Genomic DNA, 21,077 nt, shown 5'->3' with positions numbered 1-21,077 from the left:
TTTAAATCCATCCTGTGTAGTGTCCTGGAGAAGCTAGAGCCTGGTTGTAGACTACTGCTAGAAAGCATAAGACTGCCTGCAGATAACTTCTACAGTGAGAACTACTTCTGGGACTGCCATATAAAAAACAAGGACCCAAAGTCTTAATTCTGAGTTCAAGGAAAGGGAAAGACCATGCTCATAGCTGTGCCAACATTTGAAGTGGATTCCTCACACATTTCATCACCTGCAAACGGAAGTAGTTAACTCTGGAAGAGATTACCAAAAGAATAAAAAGAGACTAATGCGGTTGGAAGCAAAGTTTTGTCTGATCTTATTTATCCTAAATCAAGTAGAGCCAAGTTCTAGAGAAATCTAGACCTCTCCTGGAATGCGTGTGTCAAACTCCCTGGAATGGGGTCGGCAGACTGGCTTGTCTTGCCACCTCTTTTCGTGTGACTCTGAGGTGGTGGTTTACGTTCTCAAACGGTTGGGAGAAAATAGCTGGTGGGATATGAAAATGTCAATTTGTCCAGTTTGTTTTGACCACTGCCGTGCTCACTTGCTTACATACTGATGGGCTCTTCGCGGTAAGAGCAGAGTATGACAGACCTTAAGGCCTGCAGATGCTAAAACAACCACGTGACCGTTCACAAGGCTTTCCAGGCCCGGCTTTGAAAGATGGAATGTGGGAGAGCTGGTGGGCAGAGGAAAATCAACTGCTGTGTCCTGTATCTAAAAGGGCTGTGGGTGTCAGAAATAGAATACTGGAAATGCATCTATTTGACAGGCCTGGAGCAGTTCCCATCTGCTGCTAAGGTTTCCACTAGAGATGCAAGAAAAAAGTGTCCTCGCGCTTTCTGTCTGTCTGCTCGTGGCAGTTAAGATTGAATGGGGGAATACAGGACAAAAACGTGGGAGAGAGTTTCTGCAACTCCGAAGTAACGCTGTCAACAACGAAGACCTTGTTTTACTCCAGAGGATCGAAAATGAGTTTTATGAGAGAAGTGTTGGGAAATGATTGCCCAGAGACCCTTGCCTTTTGATTAATTCCACTTTTGAAAGCTTAGGGGTTAAAACTAAATTGAAGGCAAGCCAGTGACTCATCTGGTCTTCGACACATGAACCCAGGATGAGTCCAGCGACTTAGCTATGTGGCATTTGCCCTAAGAGTCCATTATGTGGCTCGGAACCTGAGACATGCCAAGGTTGGAGGTGTCCCCTGATGATTGGTAGAAGTAAACCCAAATACTGGAAACCAGGCTGGTAGCAATTTAAGCATTTTGGTATGACCTTAAAATCTAGAAAAAGTGCCAGTCCCTGATCTAGGAGGCCACATGGCCCTCTCAAATGGGAAAGAATTTTCAGGCAGTGGTCTGAGCTGTGAGTATGGCCTCCTGATGGTGGGAGAGGTCTTGAGGTCCCATCTGTACTGAAACCTGATGTAGTGAACTAGCCATAGAAACCAGTGGAAGAACAGGAGTAGCAATGCAGAGGCTTTGTAGGAAGTGAATTCAGGTCCGTGAAACCTAGGAATGCTTATTTTAGCCTGGTTAAGATACTTTGTGCAAGAGTAACAGGATATGTGTATTTGTGTATATGTCAGAAGGCCTGTCATTTTATGTCCCTTAATGATGCTGAGATCGGTAACAGGCATGTTCCTAGTGTCGTTTAAGCCCTCGACTTTGTTACGTGTATGGAGAAAAATTGAAAAAGGACTTTCATAGTGTTGTCTGGGAAGGCCTCTGTAATGTGATTTGAATAGGAACCTGAGAACAAGTAAGTAGACTATGGATATCGGGGCAGAACATTCCAAGCAAAGAAACGCAAACGCAGTCTGAAGTGCAGTGTGCTTGACATGTTCTGGGGACACGGTGGCCAGTTGGACCCACGATGATAAGGGGAAAAGTTAAGGCATAAAAGTGAGTACCCAGGAAAAGAGGAAACCAGATTAATGTAAGAAGGCCATAGGCAGGCTTTGAGCAGAAGGGTGACATGACATGACCTAATGAATTGGGTAAACAATTGACTCTTAGGAGGGGAAAGAGGAGGTCTAAGGATTTAAAGAGAGCCTGAGAGATCTCAGTGCATGACCTTTGAAGCCAGAACACCCTGAGATCACTTAGGATAGACTCTGCCCTCCAGCGTACAGCTTGAGATTGGTCAGCATGATGAACTGGCAAAGGTGATTCAGAAGGAACTGGTCCCAGAGGTAGGGAAATGATGGGAGTGGTCTGGAAGTCCAGTGGACTGTTTGAGAGTTAGTTACCTGTTGCCAAACTAGTCAAGGTGAGGGCCAAGAAGGCGAACTTGACGAATGTTTGGTTTGAATAAGGGGAAGAAAGCCTGGCAAAAATGGACTCAACGAACAACCAGCATGTTGCCCATGAACTGTCCGTAGAAACAGGTGACCCTTGGGCAACACAGGTGTAACTTGCATGAGCACACTTAGACTTTACGGTGCCGTAAAGTAGTTCATGCTTTTTTTCCTCTAGCTTTATTCTAAGGCTACAGTATACAACATACAAAATATGTTTTAATGTGCTGTTGGCAAGGCTTCTGGTCAACAGTAGTAGGCCATTAAGTATTTGGGAGTCGAAGGTTAGTGTGCAGATTTTTTACAGGGCGAGTGGTGCCTTAAATCCCTGTGTTTAAGGATCGACTACGTGTTTTTTATTGCCTGTTCATCTGCTTAAGTAATAGGTGTGTGAATGACTCCTTTGAGTCAATAGACCTTTTTCTTAAAATAGAACTTGCATTGATCTAAGTTCCATCATCTGAACTTGAGGGTTAACCAGTAACTACAAACTAAATTGGTAATGACAGTTACGGTAAATTTTAACAGTAAGAACCTCAACCAACTGAAAGACATTGATACAAAAGTGTCCTAAAGTTCTGAGCATATGCATGGGGCAGAGCGACCTTGGCTGGCAGCCAGAATATTCATGACAATAGAACTTAAATCAGGAGGATGTTAATAAATGAGGAGAGATCACACCTTAGCGACCAGAAATTTGTACTTAGGTTGCTGCTACGCAACTCATACTTCTATGATAAAAGCACAACAGCCCCCCGGTGGGCCACAAACCTATTTCTTCAAAAGAGCTCCAGCTTTGTGGCAATGGGTACCTGTTTCCAGAGACTGCCCATAAGAACCGAGTGCCCAACCTGATGTTCTGGGGCAGATCCATGATCCTCTGGGGCTATGGATCATACGTGAAAATCACTTTTCCTTTGATGCTGCCCCAAAATGACTTAACTTTGGATATTTAGTTCTTTGGGTAACTTTTAATATTCCATCATACCAAAGGTAAAATCTGACTAAAGTGTTTAACAGAACACAACTAAAGAAAAAGGTGCTGGGGCGCCTGGCTGGCTCAGTTGGTAGAGTGTGCAACTCAATCCTGGGGTTGTGAGTTCAAGCCCCACATTGGGTGTAGGGATTAATTAAAAATAGTCTGGAAAAAAAAATGCTATGCACCCTCTGTTGAAATAGTTAACTGCTATGACAGAAACAATCGAAGTACAAGGTACGTTCTTTAAGCTTGGAGTTTGAATATAAAGTTGCAAGTCCTAATGAGGCTGGTAGTTTATATTTATCCCACTAAATTCCTCCAAATCTATCCCTAAGTGCAGCAGTGGTACATGTGACCATAAGGCTTGTTGGCAGTCCAAAGCCTGTTTCTTTTTTTTTTTTTTTTTTTAACTATTGTGGGGCATGTTTTTAGCTACTGGAACATTCCAGTTTATTTCCTAAGCTAGTAGATTGTGGATTTGTGCTATTCTACATGGTTTCATACAACAGCCTGGAAATTCACATACAAGATTCCTCCGTATGCTGGGCCTTGAGAACCTTAAGTAGATGTGATGTTAGCAAGAGTCTATACAACTGAGAGAAATGTCAACGTTGAGCCTAGGGGAAGATTCTTTTCAAAGTAACTGTTCAGTGACGGTTCCTTCAATTACTGATGCCTCTCCTCCGCCCCCTCCAGGATTTACTTGACATCTCCCTTCGTTTATATGTGTGTAGTATTCTTCTGAGCTGGAGGTAAAGCAGGAAGCATGGAGATGGGGGGACCTTATGGAGTGCTTTTATTAATGCATCAAAATTTGACACGGAGAAGTGAGAATTGAGACATCAGATGACTCACTTGGGTCCTCTGTGGGAGAGGACCCGGACCACAGTTGGCTAGCCAAGACGGCAGCACTTTCCAGTAGTTTCGTAGAGCTATGCTAGACCTTCAGTCCTGAGATTCTAAGTGTGACACTAGAAATCTCGTCTTGTACTGGGTAATTTTCTTCATGTGTAAAGATGGCAGAGAAGTTCTAGTTTATCTTCAAGTGCTGCTTGCCCATGGCCTCACCTGGAGCACAGGATTATAAGGGGACTCTGCCCAGAGTATTAAATCTGCCATTCCCTAAGCAGCTGGTAGAGCTCTGGTAAGTCACAGAGAAAGTTGGTATTTTGTGGGCATGTATTCAAAACAGCTATGCATGTAATTTTCTTAAGTACAGGAATTTGGAAGTCTCCCTCAAGAACTGCTAATTTGTTTTGTGAGTCACATGTCCAAACTAATATTCATCCTGGAGTGGAGGTGGGAATCAGCAAGAAAAAGGAGGAAATAACTACATTAACACCTATTTTGGCTACCTTATCGATGTGGCATAATGGAGCTCAACAGATGGCAAGTATACACTCGGTCTTTCTCCCCATCCCTCTTAAGTCTCCTCCCCGATATTAACATGAGGGCAGCCCACATCGATGGGTTTTGTCAAATGGAACATGGGCCGGGTGGCCCCACCCCTGGCGACTGCCGTCATACCAGCAGGACGGTAAATACCAACTGCTGGCATCTATTAAAAGCAAAAGTGACTAAGCTTTTGAAAATTGGTTAAGTAATGTGCAAACTGTTCCACGAAGGAGGAGGGCTGGGTATGAATGTGAGCCGCTGGGTTTAGCATCCCAAGAGCCATGTGGAGGACTACTTTTCCAAGGTAGTTACTAAACCCCATGGTTTATAGGGTGTGGAAGCTGTGCAAAACTCCCCAACTGATGCTTCGCTTCCCCTACCAATATCCTGTGGTTTTGCTATTTTCTAACCCCTCGGGTTGCCTGTATCTGAAAGCCCTCCCTGCACCTGCATTTTATCTGGCAGGCTTCCACTTCGCAGGCTTTCCTCCCACTGTTCACTCCACGCAGACTCTTTTCCCAGAGAGCCACGTGACTCACTGACAACCTTTCAGTCTACTCAGAGGCCATCTTGTCAAGATCAAGAGAGGCCTTCTGACCATGCCATTTAAGCCCACGGCCCCACCACCCAGTCCCCTTTGCTTTGGTTTTCCTCCATGGCACTTCTCACCATCTAACATACTATGTATTTTACTTGCTTGCTGGCTGATCTGTCTCTACCCCAACCTCATGCAGGCTCCAGAAGGGCTTGGCTTTAAGGCTCAGTGCCATCTCCTCAATGTTCAGGACAGTGCCCGGCATTTAGCACATAGGTGCTCAGTGTGTGTTTGTCACAGGATTGAAAGAATGACGGGAGATAGCTACGCACACTGCCGGGTTTCACCTGGATATGCTTCTTTTAAGAAAGAATGTTTCACGTCCCAAACTGCGGAATTTAGTGACTGTAGCAAAAAACATCACTCCCTTGCCCCGCTTCATTCCTGCTAGGCTATTTTTACTGTCCCAAGACACAATCTGCATATTTTCTGTCTTTTTTTTTTCTTCTTCTTTCTAAGTAACTTGCTTCAACGATTACTTCTTGATTTTTCAGTTTCAGAGTTTAGGTATTACCTTCGGACTTTATGGAGGGTGACAAGCTTGGAGAGTGTATGGAAGCTGTATACCTCCCCCCCCCACCCATACCTTGCCCTGTGCGTCTCTTCCGTCTGGCTCTTCCTGAGTCCTCTCCTTTTATGGCAGACCTGTAATCTAGTAAGCAAAGTGATTTCTTGAGGTCTACGAGCCGCTGTAGCAAATTAATCCAACCTAAAGGGGCAGGGGAATCCCCAATTTCTAGCAGCACAGGTGACCTGGACTTGCCATTGGCATCTGAAGTGGAGGGAGGAGGGGACAGTCCTGTAGGACGGATTCCTTACCGTGGGATCTGACGCTGTCCCCAGGTAGACTGTGTCAGAGCACGTCACCCTCCCAGCAAATAGATCTGTTCCTAACCCAGAAGCTCTCAGAACTCTTGAGTTTTTATGAAGGCTTTAATACCAAGGCACAACTGATTAAATCACTGGCCATTGGTGATTGGACTCAATCTCCAGCCCCTCCCCCCGCCCAGGAAGAGATGGGGTAAAACTGAAATTTTCAACCCTTCAGTCACACTGTTGGGTCCACTGGCAATCTGCCTCTATCTTTAGGTGCCTTCCAGGAATGACCTCAAAACAAGAGACCCCTTTTATTGCCCTCATCACAGGAAATCCCAAAGGTTTTAGGACCTTTGCCAGAAATGGGGACAAAGATCAAATATTTGTCTTATTATAAATCACAACATTGCAAAATGTAAATTTTTTTTTTTTTTTTTTTTAACTTGGAAGTGCTCCAGGAACCTAGTGGACCCAGTGTCTAATTTCCTGGAGAGCTCCCTCACAGAGGCTTTGCCACCTTGCTGCCCTGTGGTCACATGGCCGGTCCGGGAGTGCCTCAGTCTCAGACTACAGTTTGCCTAAATCCCAAGTTTCCTTTCTATCTTGGTGAAGCAGCTCTCTAATAGCTTATTGAGAGGTTAGGCATTTTTTTGTGTGTGATTTTGCTTGTATAAAATACCCTTATTCTCTACATGATCGATAATTTGGCTAAGTATGGACTTCTAGATTAGGCAGTGAATTTCTGTGTAAGTGGTGAGGCCTAGAAGGAGGGGGTATGAAAAATGCGGTGCATTGTTAAGCAGGAAGCCCAAGTGTGTCCCCACACGACATGGGAGCTATTACACGTGACCTTTACCTGCAGTATCTTGTAAGGTTAGATTTTTCTGAGACTTTTCTTTTTTTTTAATGTTTATTTTTGAGAGAGAAACCGTGCCAGTGGGCTAGGGGCAGAAAGAGAGGGAGACACAGAATCCGAAGCAGGCTCCAGGCTCTGAGCTGTCAGCACAGAGCCCGACGTGGGGCTCGAACTCAAACCGCGAGATCCTGATCTGAGCTGAAGTCGGATGTTTAACCGACTAAGCCACCCAGGTGCCCCTTACTTAGATTTCTTTACGTTTCCCTTATGTATAACTTATTTTAAAAATGTGAAAGTAGCTATAAGCTTCCAGGTTATAGGAGGTTAGCAAAAGAAGAGGAAAGCTTCAATTCCAACCCCCCCCCCCCCCATTATTTTGTTCTTCATTTATCTAAAACAGCCTAGACTTAAATCTGAATACAGTCTAAGGTTCTGCGAGCACTCTAATGATGAAGTTTTGGGGTGATGGGAGGGTTCGTGGGGTCCAGAGTCGATGGCCAAGAAAGAAGTCTTGATATCTTTGGTGCAAAAAGGTGATTTTTTACTAAAGCAAGGGGCCAGGATCCACAGGCAAAGAGCTGCACTCTTAAGCGTGGAGGGTGACCATTTTATGCAGTCAATGGGGGGGCGGAGATAAAGTCTAGAGGGAGTTTCCACAGAGACTTTCACATGCTAAAGACTTAGTGGAGGCCTAGCTATTGTCCAGCTAAGGTTGTTTTTCCCTCTAACAAAGCATTAACTTCGAGACAGTAGGGAGTTCCTGGACCTTAGGCTATGATGGGATTGCCTTTTTCTGGTAAACTGGTGGAGATTGTCATCAGTTTAACCATTTTTGTTGTTGTTGTTGTTGTTGTTGTTGTTTTGTCCTTTCCTGTTTTGGGGTAGCTGGGAGTGTCCAAGGAATATCATACACATCCCACCTGGGGGACGGGGGTGCTGTTAGCCTGCATCTTGGCCCATGTTCCCTCATCACTAGGAGTCTGAAACCAATAGTGCTGTCATTAAATTGCCACTTTATTATTTTTTCTTAATGTTTGTTTATTTTGAGAGAGAGAGAGAGAGAGCATGCGAGCTGGGGAGAAGCAGAGAGAGAGGGAGAGAGAGAATCCCACTGCCCTGTCAGTGCAGGGCCTGACACAGGGCTCGAACTCCTGAACCATGAGATCATTCATTACCTGAGCCAAAATCAAGAGTCAGGCGCTTAACTGACTGAGCCGCCCAGGTGCCCCTAAATTGCCACTTTAAATCCTGCTTACTGTGGCTGGTCACACTCCTTCCTTATTTCCATGCCTTGGGCAAACCACAAGTTTCTTAACAGCCGACTTTTATTTTATTTTTTTATTTTTTTTTTGTTTTTTGTTTTTTATTTAAAAAAAAATTTTTTTTTCTAACGTTTATTTATTTTTGAGACATAGACAGAGCATGAACGGGGGGAGGGTCAGAGAGAGAGAGGGAGACACAGAGTCTGAAACAGGCTCCAGGTTCTGAGCTGTCAGCACAGAGCACGACGCGGGGCTTGAACTCACGAACCGCGAGATCAATGACCTGAGCCGAAGTCGGACGCTTAACCGACTGAGCCACCCAGGCGCCCCCCAACTTTTAATTAGTATACACATATGCTCTCTCTTTCCCAAAAATCTAACCTCAACTACCGAAGAAGGATCTTGCCTTGCATTGTCCTGACTCTAGTGCGGCTCTGCCCAAACTATCTGTGGTAAAAGGATGATTTTCTTTACATTTCAATCCGTTGTGGACTGGTAACTTTTGTAAAACACAATAAATATAAGTTACTGGAAAAGTGAACCAGGAAATCTAAAGGAAAAACACTTCTGTGTGGGGCTTTAGATACTCTTCACTTCTGGGGCGCCTGGGTGGCTCGGTCAGTTAAGCGTCCGACTTCGGCTCAGGTCATGATCTCGCGGTCCGTGAGTTCGAGCCCCGTGTCGGGCTCTGTGCTGACCGCTTAGAGCCTGGAGCCTGCTTCAGGTTCTGTGTCTCCCTCTCTCTCTGCCCCTCCCCTGTTCACACTCTGTCTCTCTCTGTCTCAAAAATAAACGTTAAAAAAATTAAAAAAATATATAGTCTTCACTTCTGACACGCACTTTTGGTCACCAAATGTGTGCAGGTTTTCCCAGTCACCAAGCCACTCCATGACACCAGCTGGGTGTCCCACAATCTAACACAAATCTGACTCGGTCTACCTGGAGAGAGCATCAGATCCCACGTTAAGGAATCGGTCCTTCAGGATTGCCCCCACCTCACCCCCCACTTCAGATGCCAATCCTAAATCCAGGTCACCTTTGCTCCTAGAAATTGGGAGATTCCCACGCCTCCTCAGGTTGGATTAATTTGCTAGAGTGGTTCACAGACCTCAAGACATTTTACTTACTAGACTGCCAGTTTACCATAAAAGGATAGGACTCAGGGGGACAGCCAGATGGAAGAGACGCACAGGCAAGGCATGGGGGAGGGGGTACAGGGCTTCCACACCCTCTCCAAGCTTGTCACCCTCCCAGCGTGTAGATACGTTCCCAACCCAGAAGCTCTCAGAACCGGGAGGCTTCGTTACATAAGCATCATTGACTAAATCATTGGCCGTTGGTAACTGAAGTCAGTCTCCAACCCTCCCCTCTCCCCTCCCAGGAGGTATGGGGCTGAAAGTTCCAACCCTTTCATCACTCAGCGGGTTCCCCTGGCAACCAGCCCAGGTACACAGTAGGACTTTCCAAAAGTCACTCCGTTAACATGAATCAGATGTCACTGAAAGGCACTCGTTAGATACAAAAAAAACACACACTTCACTTCTATCTTTGGGAGCTATTTCGAGATCCGGGAACAAAAGAGGCCCTTATAGCTCTTATCGCTTAGGGCTTAGGAAATTACAAAGGCTTAAAGTGCTAAGTGCTGGGAACCCAGAAGACAGAAATATCTGTTGCTTATTATGAACCACAATATCCTGGAAAGAATACAAAAGTATAGATACTACAGCTCTAAACTCTTGTTTATTAGATATTGAGGTTATTTTTTTTTAATTTTTTTTTCATTTATTTATTTTTGAGAGAGAGAGCACAAGTGGGGAAGGTCAGAGAGAGAAGGAGACCAAATCCGAAGCAGGCTCCAGGCTCTGAGCTGTCAGCACAAAGCCTGACGCGAGGCTCGAACTCACAAACTGAGATCATGACCAGAGCTGAAGTCGGACGCCTAACCAACTGAGCCACCCAGGCGCCCCTTTAGGTTATATTTTCATACCCAACAAACAAAATTATTCTGTTAAATTGCCTTAAAAAGTCCTGTTAAATGAACTAAACAAAGAGACCAGTAGACTGAGGTGGCCCTAATACCTTAGCAGCCTGTGAGAGCAGACCAAAGTGCCTAAGGCTAAGAAACCAAAAGCTAAGGACAACCAATCAGAAACAACCCCTAGGCTTTCCCAAAGCCTGCAACCCCGGAAGCTGCAGCCAATCAAATAATTTCCCTGCTTTGTTTCTGCCTTTCCATAGGCAAGTCTTTCCCTGAGCTCTTGTTGCTGGAATCCCCCCAAACATTTCTGGTCTAGCAGTGCCCGAGTCAAATCATTTCTTGCTCATAAACTCTGATTTTTTTTTTTTTTTTAATATGCCTTGGTTTATCTTTCATCTCAACCTCTGCTTCAGGCTGTGGACCACATGTTGAGTAACGTGCTGGCCTGAATAGTGCCCGGTGTGGAGTCCTGACCATTGCCATCCAAGCACACCAACCCTTGTTTTCACACACTACACACGTCAGCCTGTCTTTCAAAAACCTCCACAATGTGTCCCGCGCGTACTTTTAGAACACCACACTTTGTTGCTGTATCATGTATACACAAGCCACGGTATCCATTTCAAGTGTACGTACGATTTGATGAATTTTGATGGATGTGTCTACCCTCGAAACCACCACTGATGAGGGAGCATAAGGCAAGCTGAGGACAAAGTACAAGCGAGCACACTCTGCCCCCCGCCCCCCCTCCCCAACCAGGTGGGAATGTGATATTCCACAGGCACTCCCGACTGCGCCAGAACAAAGGACAGAAAACAAATGGTTAAACTCATATCATCTCCATCAGTTTACAAATATCTTAGTAATATTACAAGAAAAGGGCAATCTTATAAATAGCCTAAAGTCCAGGAACTCCCTACTGTCTTAATGTTAATGTTTTGCTAGAGGGAAAAACAAGCTTAGCTTGCTAATAGCTGGGCCTCCGGTAACCTATATATATAACCAACCCCAGTGCAGCTCTTTCTGCCCACGGGTCCTGTCCCTGTGCTGTGATAAAATCACCTTTTTGCCCCAAAGACGTCTCCAAGAATTCATTCTTGGTCATCAGCTCCGCACTCCCGCACTACCCCCAAACCTCATCACCACCACAATCCTGCTACAAAGCATCTCTGTTACCCCAAAGATATGCCTCGTGCCCCTTTGTAGTCCATTTGGCCACAGTTCGAGGGCCAAAGTCACACTGCTTCTGTAACCAGAGGTTAGTTTTGCGTTTCCTTTCATTCGTTTTAATGACTCTGAGATTCATCCATGCTGTGGATGTATCAGCAATTTTTCCCTTTATAGTGCCGTTCCAGTTGGAGCCTGCTGATGTTTCTAGTTTTTGGTTACTGTGAATAAGGCCACTAGGAGCATCCATGTGTTGGCCTGCGAGTGGGCATATGTTTCACTTCTCTTGGGTGAATAACCTAGGAGTGGAATGGCCAGGCTGTACGTACGATAGGTGAATGTTGAACTCCACACCTCTTTTTCTCACAATTTCTATTTCCTACCTTCCCTCCTACCCACCCTTGAGCCATACTGAACTACTTTGTTTTTCTCAGACGGGTCAAGATCTCCTTTCTCGTCACCATTCTTCAGGTTACTCCTTTGGCCTACAACATCCCTTTCCATATCATTCCATCTACCTTAGTTGGGTTCAAGCACCAACTCCACAAAGTTCTTTCTTCCTCTCAGTTAGAGGTGACTGCTCCCCTCTGTGGGAAAGCCCGCAGAACTATACCTTTCTCAGAGCTTGCCTCCTGCACTAGATTCTAAGTATTCCTGATAGTGGGGTCCAGTCTGGAAGCTTCCCACCCCCCACAGGGCCAGGTTCAGTTCTTTACATAGGGTAGGCATTCGGTAAACCTCTGCTGAATTAAGGAACATAATTAGTGAAGCATGGAAAGGGCCAGTATATATGGTATTTGAGAAAAGGGAATAAGTAAATTACTTGGAGAGAAGAAAGCTAATGGAGGTTACAATAGCTCCTTTGTGACAACGTTATTTGAGGTATATATGTGTGTGTGTATATATGTACGTGTGTGTGTATATATATATGTGTATATATATGTTTATATGTATATATATGTATATGTATATATATGTATATGTATATATGTGTGTGTATATATATGTGTGTGTGTATATATATGTATATATTTTTTTAAACATTTATTCATTTTTTGAGAGAGACAATGCGAGGGAGTGGCAGAGAGAGAGGGAGACACAGAACCTGAAGCAGGCTCCAGGCTCTGAGCTGTCAGCCCAGAGCCCAACTCGGAACCCACGGACTGTGAGATCATGACCCAAGCTGAAGATGGAAACTTAACTGACTGAGCCACCCAGGCACCCCACGACAACCTCATTTGAAAAAAGACTAAATAAAGACTTGTCTACCTTACGTGATGTGAGGATTTATTCAAAGGGTGACGAAATATTCCGGTTCTCCCTCCCCCAGTTGACCTGCTTGCATATCTGAAATTGCATCATTAAAGATCCATTCCTACCTAGGATCGAGTATCAACAATTGGTAATATCACAAAAAAAGAGACAAGCAGGCATAAAGTGCCTCCTGATGAAAGAACACAATACCACCTATGAAACGGTCTTGTGAAAAAGAGCAAATCTGAATCTGGTTGACGTGCAACTCGACCAAAGTACTGCATCTTCAGGAACAGAATGTATTAAACTCCATTACAGAGATGCCATCACCAAAATCCTGAGTGGTGGTGGGGGGGGGAGGGGGGAAGGGTGGATTCTAAAGAACAAATAACTGGGTTTTTTCTTTTAAACAAATAAAGTAAGGGGTGCCTGGGTGGCTCAGTCGGTTAAGCGTCCAACTTCAGCTCGGTCATGATCTCACGGTCCGTGAGTTCGAGCCCCGTGTCAGGCTCTGTGCTGACAACTCAGAGCCTGGAGCCTGCTTCGGATTCTGTGTCTCCCTCTCTCTCTGCCCCTCCCCTGTTCATGCTCTGTCTCTCTCTGTCTCAAAAATACATAAAAACATTAAAAATTTAAATAAATTGAAAGAAAAAAGAGGCAAGCTATAGATTAAGAAACTAAAAAGATAGAGGAGGCAATTGTAATTTATGGACCTTATTTGGATCCTGATTGAAAAATAAATTGTAAAAAAAAAAGAATTATGACATTGATGATATGCCTTTTTTTTTTTTTTAAGAGTCTTAATCTTTTAGAGAACATTATAGAGAAAGGGAGAAGTGGACGGTGATAGAGATGAAACGAGATTGGCAATGAGTTGATAAGTAAGCAGCTGGATGATGGGTGCATGAAGGTTTGACATATTATTGAAATTTCCATCATCAAGAATTTAAAACATAAAAATGCTCCCTTTGGGTCAACTTTTGGGGGGCTCAAAAGGCTTTTTTAAAAAAGGTAAGTCATTCCCAGTAGGTTAACACATTAACAAATGATAAATTATTCACATCTTAGCCCTTGACGTTTCTTTTTTTTTTTTTTTTAATTTTTTTTTTCAACGTTTATTTATTTTTGGGACAGAGAGAGACAGAGCATGAACGGGCGAGGGGCAGAGAGAGAGGGAGACACAGAATCGGAAACAGGCTCCAGGCTCCGAGCCATCAGCCCAGAGCCTGACGCGGGGCTCGAACTCACGGACCGCGAGATCGTGACCTGGCTGAAGTCGGACGCTTAACCGACTGCGCCACCCAGGCGCCCCAACTCCAGTTTAAATCACAATAGATATTTTGGGTGGATTAGCTCTTTTGGTTAAGCTATCTAATCTCAGCAGGGTGAGACCACCTTCGTTGAGAGGCAAGGTTAAGGCCTGTCCTTTAGCCGGAGTTAAGCAGGTGGTACTCAGGTTTAATGGTGTGGATCCCTACAAACTCAAATAGCTACAGGTGCTGACAGGTTGTGTGTCTGAGGGAGGCAGGCTGAGGAGAGACTAGCAAAACGGAGAGCCCGTGTGTGCCCTTGCTGAAAGGTGTTTTACCACCTAGCTCAGTGGGCTGTGGGCCCCGGGGCACGAGGGCCCAATATTGTCAGGCCTTCTGATTTTTCTTTTTTTTTTTTTTTTTAACGTTTATTTATTTTTGAGACAAAAAGAGACAGAGCATGAACGGGGGAGGGTCAGAGAGAGAGAGAGGGAGACACAGAATCTGAAACAGGCTCCAGGCTCCCAGCGGTCAGCACAGAGCCCGACGCGGGGCTCGAACTCACGGACCACGAGATCATGACCTGAGCCGAAGTCGGCCGCTTAATGGACTGAGCCACCCAGGCGCCCCAGGCCTTCGGATTTTTCAAGAAAATCTAGGCATCTCCTCTTGCATAGGCTCCTTCCGGGGCCCAAATGTTGTATAAAACTTGCAAAAATAAGATACCGTGTCTGTAATCGGTTAAGGCTGCTGTCTCCTTCTACTTTGCTTTCCTTTATGTCATTCTCCCTCTAAAAGTGGGTGGCACTGGAGTGGATGTAGACATTTCTGGAATCCAAGTGTAGTAGAGGGAAGTTGACTTGGGGGTGTGTTTAGTGGGATGTATTTAATCATGGTTGGCGGCCATTTACATGTATAATTCAGTTACTACCAGCCATGCTGGCCTGGGAATAACTTCCAGAAATTCTACCACCCACTGGACAATTCACCTAGAACTGTGATGTGTTACTTAAAGAGGAAAAGACAGAGGTGAGAGGTGGTTTGATATATACTTTTTTTTTTTAAGTTTAATCATTTATTTTAAGAGAGAAAAAGTACCAGTGTGGGGAGGGACGGAGAGAAAGGGAGACATAGAATCCGAAGCAGGCTCTAGGTGGAGCCCAACACGGGGCTCGAACTCACGAGCCGCCATGAGATCATGAACGGAGCCGAAGAGTTGGACGCTCAACCGACTGAGCCACCCAGGTGCCCCAAGAGGTGGTACAATATAAACCCTGAGTGACCAACATTGGAAACATGTAGGTGGGGAAAAAGTAACAAGGCATACAATGAATGGAGCCAGAAACAAGTCTATGGAAAAGTCATACACTTCTTAGATGAATAAAACTCTCTATAAAATTATGTTACATTTTGTACAAATAGAGGCAGAAGAGTCCAGAACTGTCAGATCTTTTGATTTTTTTCAAGAGTAATCAGAGGCCCATATGTTTTGGAGATATCTGCGGAATGAAATGGTGGCCAATAAAAAAATATATTTTTTGCAATATATATGGAAAATATTGAAATTGAGAGGCAACTCATTAAAATATTGTTACTTTTTAAGTATCAGCTTCTTAAAATTAGAAATTTGAAAATTTTTTTTTCATTCTAACCCATGGGTTTTTAGCCTTTTTCCCTATGGCCCTCTGTGGCAGTCTGAAGCAGCCTATTAACCTCTTCTCAAAATAACGTTTTGTTATTGTTGTTGTTGTTTTAATTTTTTTTTTTTTTAATTTTTATTTTTAAGTAGGCTCCATGCCCAACCTGGGGCTTGAACTCATTACCCTGAGATCAAGAGTTGCATGCCCTATGAACTGAGCCAGCCAGGCATCACAGAGTAATGTTTATAAATGTATAAAATAAAGTATATATGATTACAAAGGACACCACTGAAATACAGTTTTCACAATATTAAATGAACCAATTTATAATGTCATATTTGCTTCCACGTGCATTAAATACAAAGATTCACTGGCAGACCTAATAACTACTGAAATATTAAAGTCATGATGGACGGGGCACCTGGGTGGCTTGGTCCGTTAAGCATCTGACTCTTGATTTTGGCTCAGATCATGATCATGGTCCATGGGATCGAGCCCCACATCGGTCTCTGCACTGACAGCCTGCTTGGGATTCTCTCTCTCCCTCTCTCTCTTTCTCTCTCTCTCTCTGCCCCTCCCCCCTCCTCTATCAAAATAAATAAGTAAACTTAAAAAAATAATGATGAGCATAAAGGATATTCTGAACTATCTGTACAACTGCATTGTCATATGTGACAAAATCAAACTATTATTATTAGTATAAAATATGGTTATTAGTATTTGATAAAGTCAAAGTACTGTATTAGTGACAAGGTCAAAGGTAATGTTCTTACTACTGTAGTGTGTTGCTTGCATTTATAATTGAAAAATATGCTAATTTTCAGTTAGGGGTTAAAGAAAATAAGGATGTACTTTTTTCTACCCAAGTGCATACCTCCATAGGAGGGTGAAAAGGTGTCCATGGACCCCAAGGTAAGAACGCCTTACAACAGCCACTCTCATACCTAACTCTGGAGTCATAATTTTATGTTTATTTCCTTAAGTGGGGCCTCCCCAGTTATATCAGCTTTAGCCCCTATAACACCTGGATCTTCAAAATAAACCCGGGCAATGACCACTTATCATCTTCACAGGGAACACAGGGCCAAGCCACCGTCATTTTTCATCTGCCACTGTCCACAGGCTGGCTAACTGCTCTGCCCTGGACCCGGTCTATTCTCCCTTCACCCGCAGGCGGGTGAGCTTTAACAACCTCAGTCCCTTCTGTTAGGCCTCCAACACACCCTCCCACAGCTTCCCAGGTCCCTGGAGGAGGCCCACCGTGAGGTGGACCCCTGCCCTGTGATTTCATCTCCAGCAACCCCCCTCGCTCAAATATCCCCCCCACACTCCTGGCTTTCTTCTTCCCGGGGATGTCCACGTGGCTTACATTTCTTCTCATTTCTTAAGGTCTCTGCTCTCCTATCAGCAAGGAAGACCTTTCCTAACCAACCACCTAACAGAGCAACCCTCCTGGATACGGTATTACCTCCTGATATGTTATATATTTCCCGGCTACTGTTTATCCCTCTCCCTGCACCCATTAGAATGGAAGTTCCACGAAAACAGGGACATGTCAGGGCCATGTGTTTTTTGTTTTTTTTGTTTTTCTTTCTTTCTTTCTTTCTTTTTTTTTTTTTTTTTTTTTTTAGTTTTAGTGTCTAGAATACTTTCCACCGGGCGCTTTGTAGATATTTGCTGAATAATTGACAAAACAAGAACTCAGTGCAGAAAAGAATATGAGCTTAAAGTCTAACAAGAGTGTTGACATTGAGCAAAATTCTGCGTGGAAAGAAGAAATGCCAGGAAAAGGCCTAAAATTCACGTTTCTGGAAAGCAGATTGTACCCCCTGCCCCCCCCCCCCACCCCATCTCTCACTTTTTAAACAGAGTCAAAGGCCCCAAGGGCCATTTGCCTGCCCACCGCTGCTTGCCCCTCGTAGGGCCACATGTCAAGATATTTGTCCGGAAAATCGCCATTATTATGGTGACATTTAAAGGAGTTTACCTGTCTGCTTTTGGTGTAGCGCCAAATCTTCTGGGGACATTCAATGGACACACAGACTTTTTGGAGGGACTTGTGATGGGGACCCCTGCGGACCATCCTAGGGGAAAATCAAAGACCCACCGTTCAGAACCACACCCACAGCCCTAGAGAGGAGGACAGATTTCTGTCTGCCGGAGACGGCTGGGCGCCCCCTCGGAAGTGCGGCAGCCACAGACCCACGACCCGCCGGCCCTCCCCCGCCTCCGTCCGCTCCCGGGCGTCCGAGAGTCCCCGGCGCGCGGCCGCCCTCCCCGCCCCGGGCCCCCCGTGCGCGCCACCCCTGCCCACAGCGGCGAGGACAGGGGGGCCGGCTCCGGGAGCAGGGGCCGGGGTGGGGGTGGGGGAGCACTCCCCGGGAGGGGACAAGGCTCGGCGCCAGCCTCGCCTCGCCCCGAGAGGCCGGGAGCGCGAGGCCGCCGGGGCCCGCAGCCCGCCCGGTGCGCTTGCTGTTCGCCAGAGGGCAACTGGTGCCTGGGGGCCGGGGGGAGGGGGGCAGGGGGCGCCTCCATCTTCCCAGCCTCTCCCGACCTGCCTTTGCCTAGCAGGATGCCCTCGAACTTGCCCAAATCGAACAATAAGCCCCAGCAACTCCTCGGCGTGACCCCTCTCCGCCTCCCCCTCAATCCTGTTTTCCAGGGACTAAGACGAGAAGCAGCCGTTCCGGATTCGCCGGTTGCAGCCACTGGACAGACCGAGCGGCTGCTCGCTCCCTTTGGGGAGCGCGAAAGTGAAGCCTAATTGACAACTGGTTTGCAGCACAAACAGCTGAAGGGTCTTGCCTGGGGCCTCTCTCGGTGCGTCCACCGAAGGAAACGTCGCCTGGAGGGGGCGCCTGCTGCGCGGCTGGGACCGTCCTGGGAGCGGCCCAAGGAAAGAGAAAGCAAGGTCGGGAGAAAACACTCATGAAGAGTACCTTTTAGGTGTAGTGAAGTTCCCTTCAGAACCAGGACGAAGCAGACATTTACGGAGCCTCAGGGAGAAGAGCCCAGACTCGGCTCTTTGCTTAGCAACATAAAGTGTTCATAAAACCATTAAGTGAAAACGCACAATAAAACACAGGTGGTACCAAAGGACAGGGATACTGCTGCGTCCCATTATTGAAATGCTTGATGGCTAAATGGAGAGAGAGAGAGAGAAGAGAGAGAGAGAGGAGAGAGAGAGAGAGAGAGTCTTGGTTCTAGATATGTCTTTGCAGGAAGATACCAAACATTCTCTTGGGAATGAATGGAAATGATGCTGTTGGTACCTTAAGTTCAGTCTAATTCTGTTACTAATTTGTGGTGTGGGCATTCTAAGACGGCCAAAGTGGTTAGCCTTGATTTTTTATGACTTTATTCTTTCCAAAGATATTAAGTACTATAAAGCTCTTCATGCACACATCCATCAGCTTTTTGTATCGTTTTGTGACTATTTTTCCTCTCTTCCTGCCCTTTCCTAACTCAAAGAAAGGCAAAGGCAGGGAAAACGATGACATGGTGGGGAGGGTAAACACACTGATAATACTGAAATCTTGCCCCAGGGTCTTTTGGAACCAGCAAAAATTAAAATATAAGAGCAGCTGAGTTCATCATTGCTATTCTAGCTCTCCAGAAAAATTTAACAAACTTTGCAAGCATTTCTCCAAGACTTGCCAGGAGAATTAGACCGGATGGTGGAATTGCTATGATGTTATTAAAATTGGTACAACCAATAGCCATAAACCATTAGTTGCACCACTAAGGTATAGATACGTGTAGGAAAGAATGAAAAATATATGCAACACGGTAAAAAAAGTATGTAGGTATATTCTTTTTGAAAATCAAAATGCCCAGCTGTTGCATCCGTAGTATATGTATAGAAAAGGGACTTCACTAAATTAAACTCCTATATGCACTTAACGGGACCAGTAATGTTTGCGTGGTGTAATTTCTTAGCAGGCCACCAGGTGGCGCGCAGGTTTGGTTCCTACAAAACAAGTTGTAGTTCAAAAGGCTCCGTGAGACTCAGCCCTGACTGTTTTAACGCTTGGCCGTCTCCTTCCTGGAAGGTGGCACGGACATGCAGGGCTGGTAACCCTAGGCCCACTGATGTGAACTCGAAGCCGTCCGGGCTAATGCCCGCTGCTGGCTTAGACAGTCTTGGATCTTGTTTTCTGTTGTGGTTTGCTGCTGAGGAGGAGGAAGTTCCTCCTCCCCTCCCTCCCAGCTTATCCACCTGCAAGGGCTCTTCCGGTGCTGCTGACCGACAGCACTACCTGGAAAAGTGTAATTACAGCCTAATGAATAGGTAGGTATGAATGGGAGGGGGCGTCCACCCACAAATGAGTGAAATCAGTTCTACATAATCAAAAGAACTTTGTCAGGTGTTCTAAAATTTAACGTTCTGAATAAATACTGGAATTCCTTTTATTTTCAAATACACATCTGAATCTTTTTAGCCTTGTTTATTGTGACTCACTGTATTATTTATTGCTGTTACAAATAACACCCAAATTTAGTGGGTTTTTTTTAATGTTTATTTATTTTGAGAGTGTGTGTGTATGTGGAGGGAGGGAGAGAGAGAGAGAGAGAGAGAGAGAGAGAGAGAGAGAACCCCAAGCAGGCTCCCCCACTGTCAGCAGAGAGCCCGATATAGTCTCAAATTCACTAACCGTGAAATCATGACCTGAGCCGAAATCTAGAGTACTGTGAGCTCACGACCTGAGCCGAAATCGAGAGTGGGAGGCGTAACCGACCGAGTCACCCAAGCACCCCCCCCCCCCCCCCGTTTTTGTGTTTTAAAACAATAATAAACACTGCTTATCTTGCAGCTTCTATAGGTCAGGAGTTCAGGCGTGATTTAGCTTGGGACCTTTCTCGTGAAACAGTCAGAATGTTAAGCCGCGTCTGTAATCATCTGAATCCGGCCGGGCTGGGGCGGGGGGCACTTCCGAGAAGCTCATTCACATGTGCGTTGGTAGGAGGCCTCAATTCCTCACCCCGTGGACCTCATCCTAGGGCTGTTTTGAGTGGCCCGGTGATAGGAAGCTGGTATTCCCCAGAGGGAGAGAGCCAATAGACAGCAAGGTAGAAGGCACAGCATCTTTCATGACCTCGCTTCGGAAGTCACACACCATCATTCCCTCAACACCAGCCATATTCAGCGTGGGAGGGAACGGACTACCCAGGGGTGTGAGTATCAGGAAGTAGGGGGTCCTCCAAGACCCCCTTGGATGCTGTCTACAACTGGCCTTGTTTTCCGAATGCAGATCTAAGTCTCTTTCAAATGGACATTTTACCTTGTTTACTGTTATTCTTCCTGTTTCGAAAATGTGTACTTGAGCCACTTTTTAAACGTATACCGGAAGTTTACTTCCCTATGAGTACAAAGGCCTCCCTCCTCCCGCCGATCAGAAAACAATTTCTAAAGAGGTGTGTGTTGGGGAATGTGTGTGTGTCCTGTAATAATACAGTGCGCATATGATATCTCACAACTATAAAAACCGATGTGCTAGGGAGAAGTTGTCTGGTAGGGAATGCTCTCGTTTCAACATTCAGACTTTCTAGCAAATGACAAATTAATAAAATTCAATAAAGGTTATTCAG

The 21,077-nt window shown here is 45.3% G+C and overlaps 1 long non-coding RNA gene and 1 other non-coding gene across 3 annotated transcripts; both read left to right on the top strand.

The window, feature by feature from the left end:
* The first annotated feature begins 752 nt into the window (after positions 1-752).
* On the top strand, positions 753-886 carry LOC112861880 (small nucleolar RNA SNORA31). Its single transcript, XR_003223755.1, has one exon. It is a non-coding gene; the product is annotated as a small nucleolar RNA SNORA31 (small nucleolar RNA).
* A 16,934-nt stretch (positions 887-17,820) lies between these two features.
* Positions 17,821-19,913, top strand: LOC147584763 (uncharacterized). 2 transcript variants are annotated; one of them, XR_015255962.1, is made up of 3 exons: positions 17,821-17,951; positions 18,151-18,399; positions 19,431-19,913. It is a non-coding gene; the product is annotated as an uncharacterized LOC147584763 (long non-coding RNA). The 2 variants fall into 2 exon arrangements; XR_015255961.1 differs by having other exon boundaries at positions 19,428-19,913.
* The last annotated feature ends 1,164 nt before the right edge of the window (positions 19,914-21,077 follow it).

This window comes from Puma concolor, chromosome A1, assembly GCF_028749965.1.
Source record: "Puma concolor isolate L17-30 chromosome A1, mPumCon1.1.hap2, whole genome shotgun sequence".
NCBI lineage: Eukaryota > Metazoa > Chordata > Mammalia > Carnivora > Felidae > Puma > Puma concolor.
Note: the sequence above shows the minus strand (reverse complement) of the source record. Positions and strands in the feature narration are given on the sequence as shown.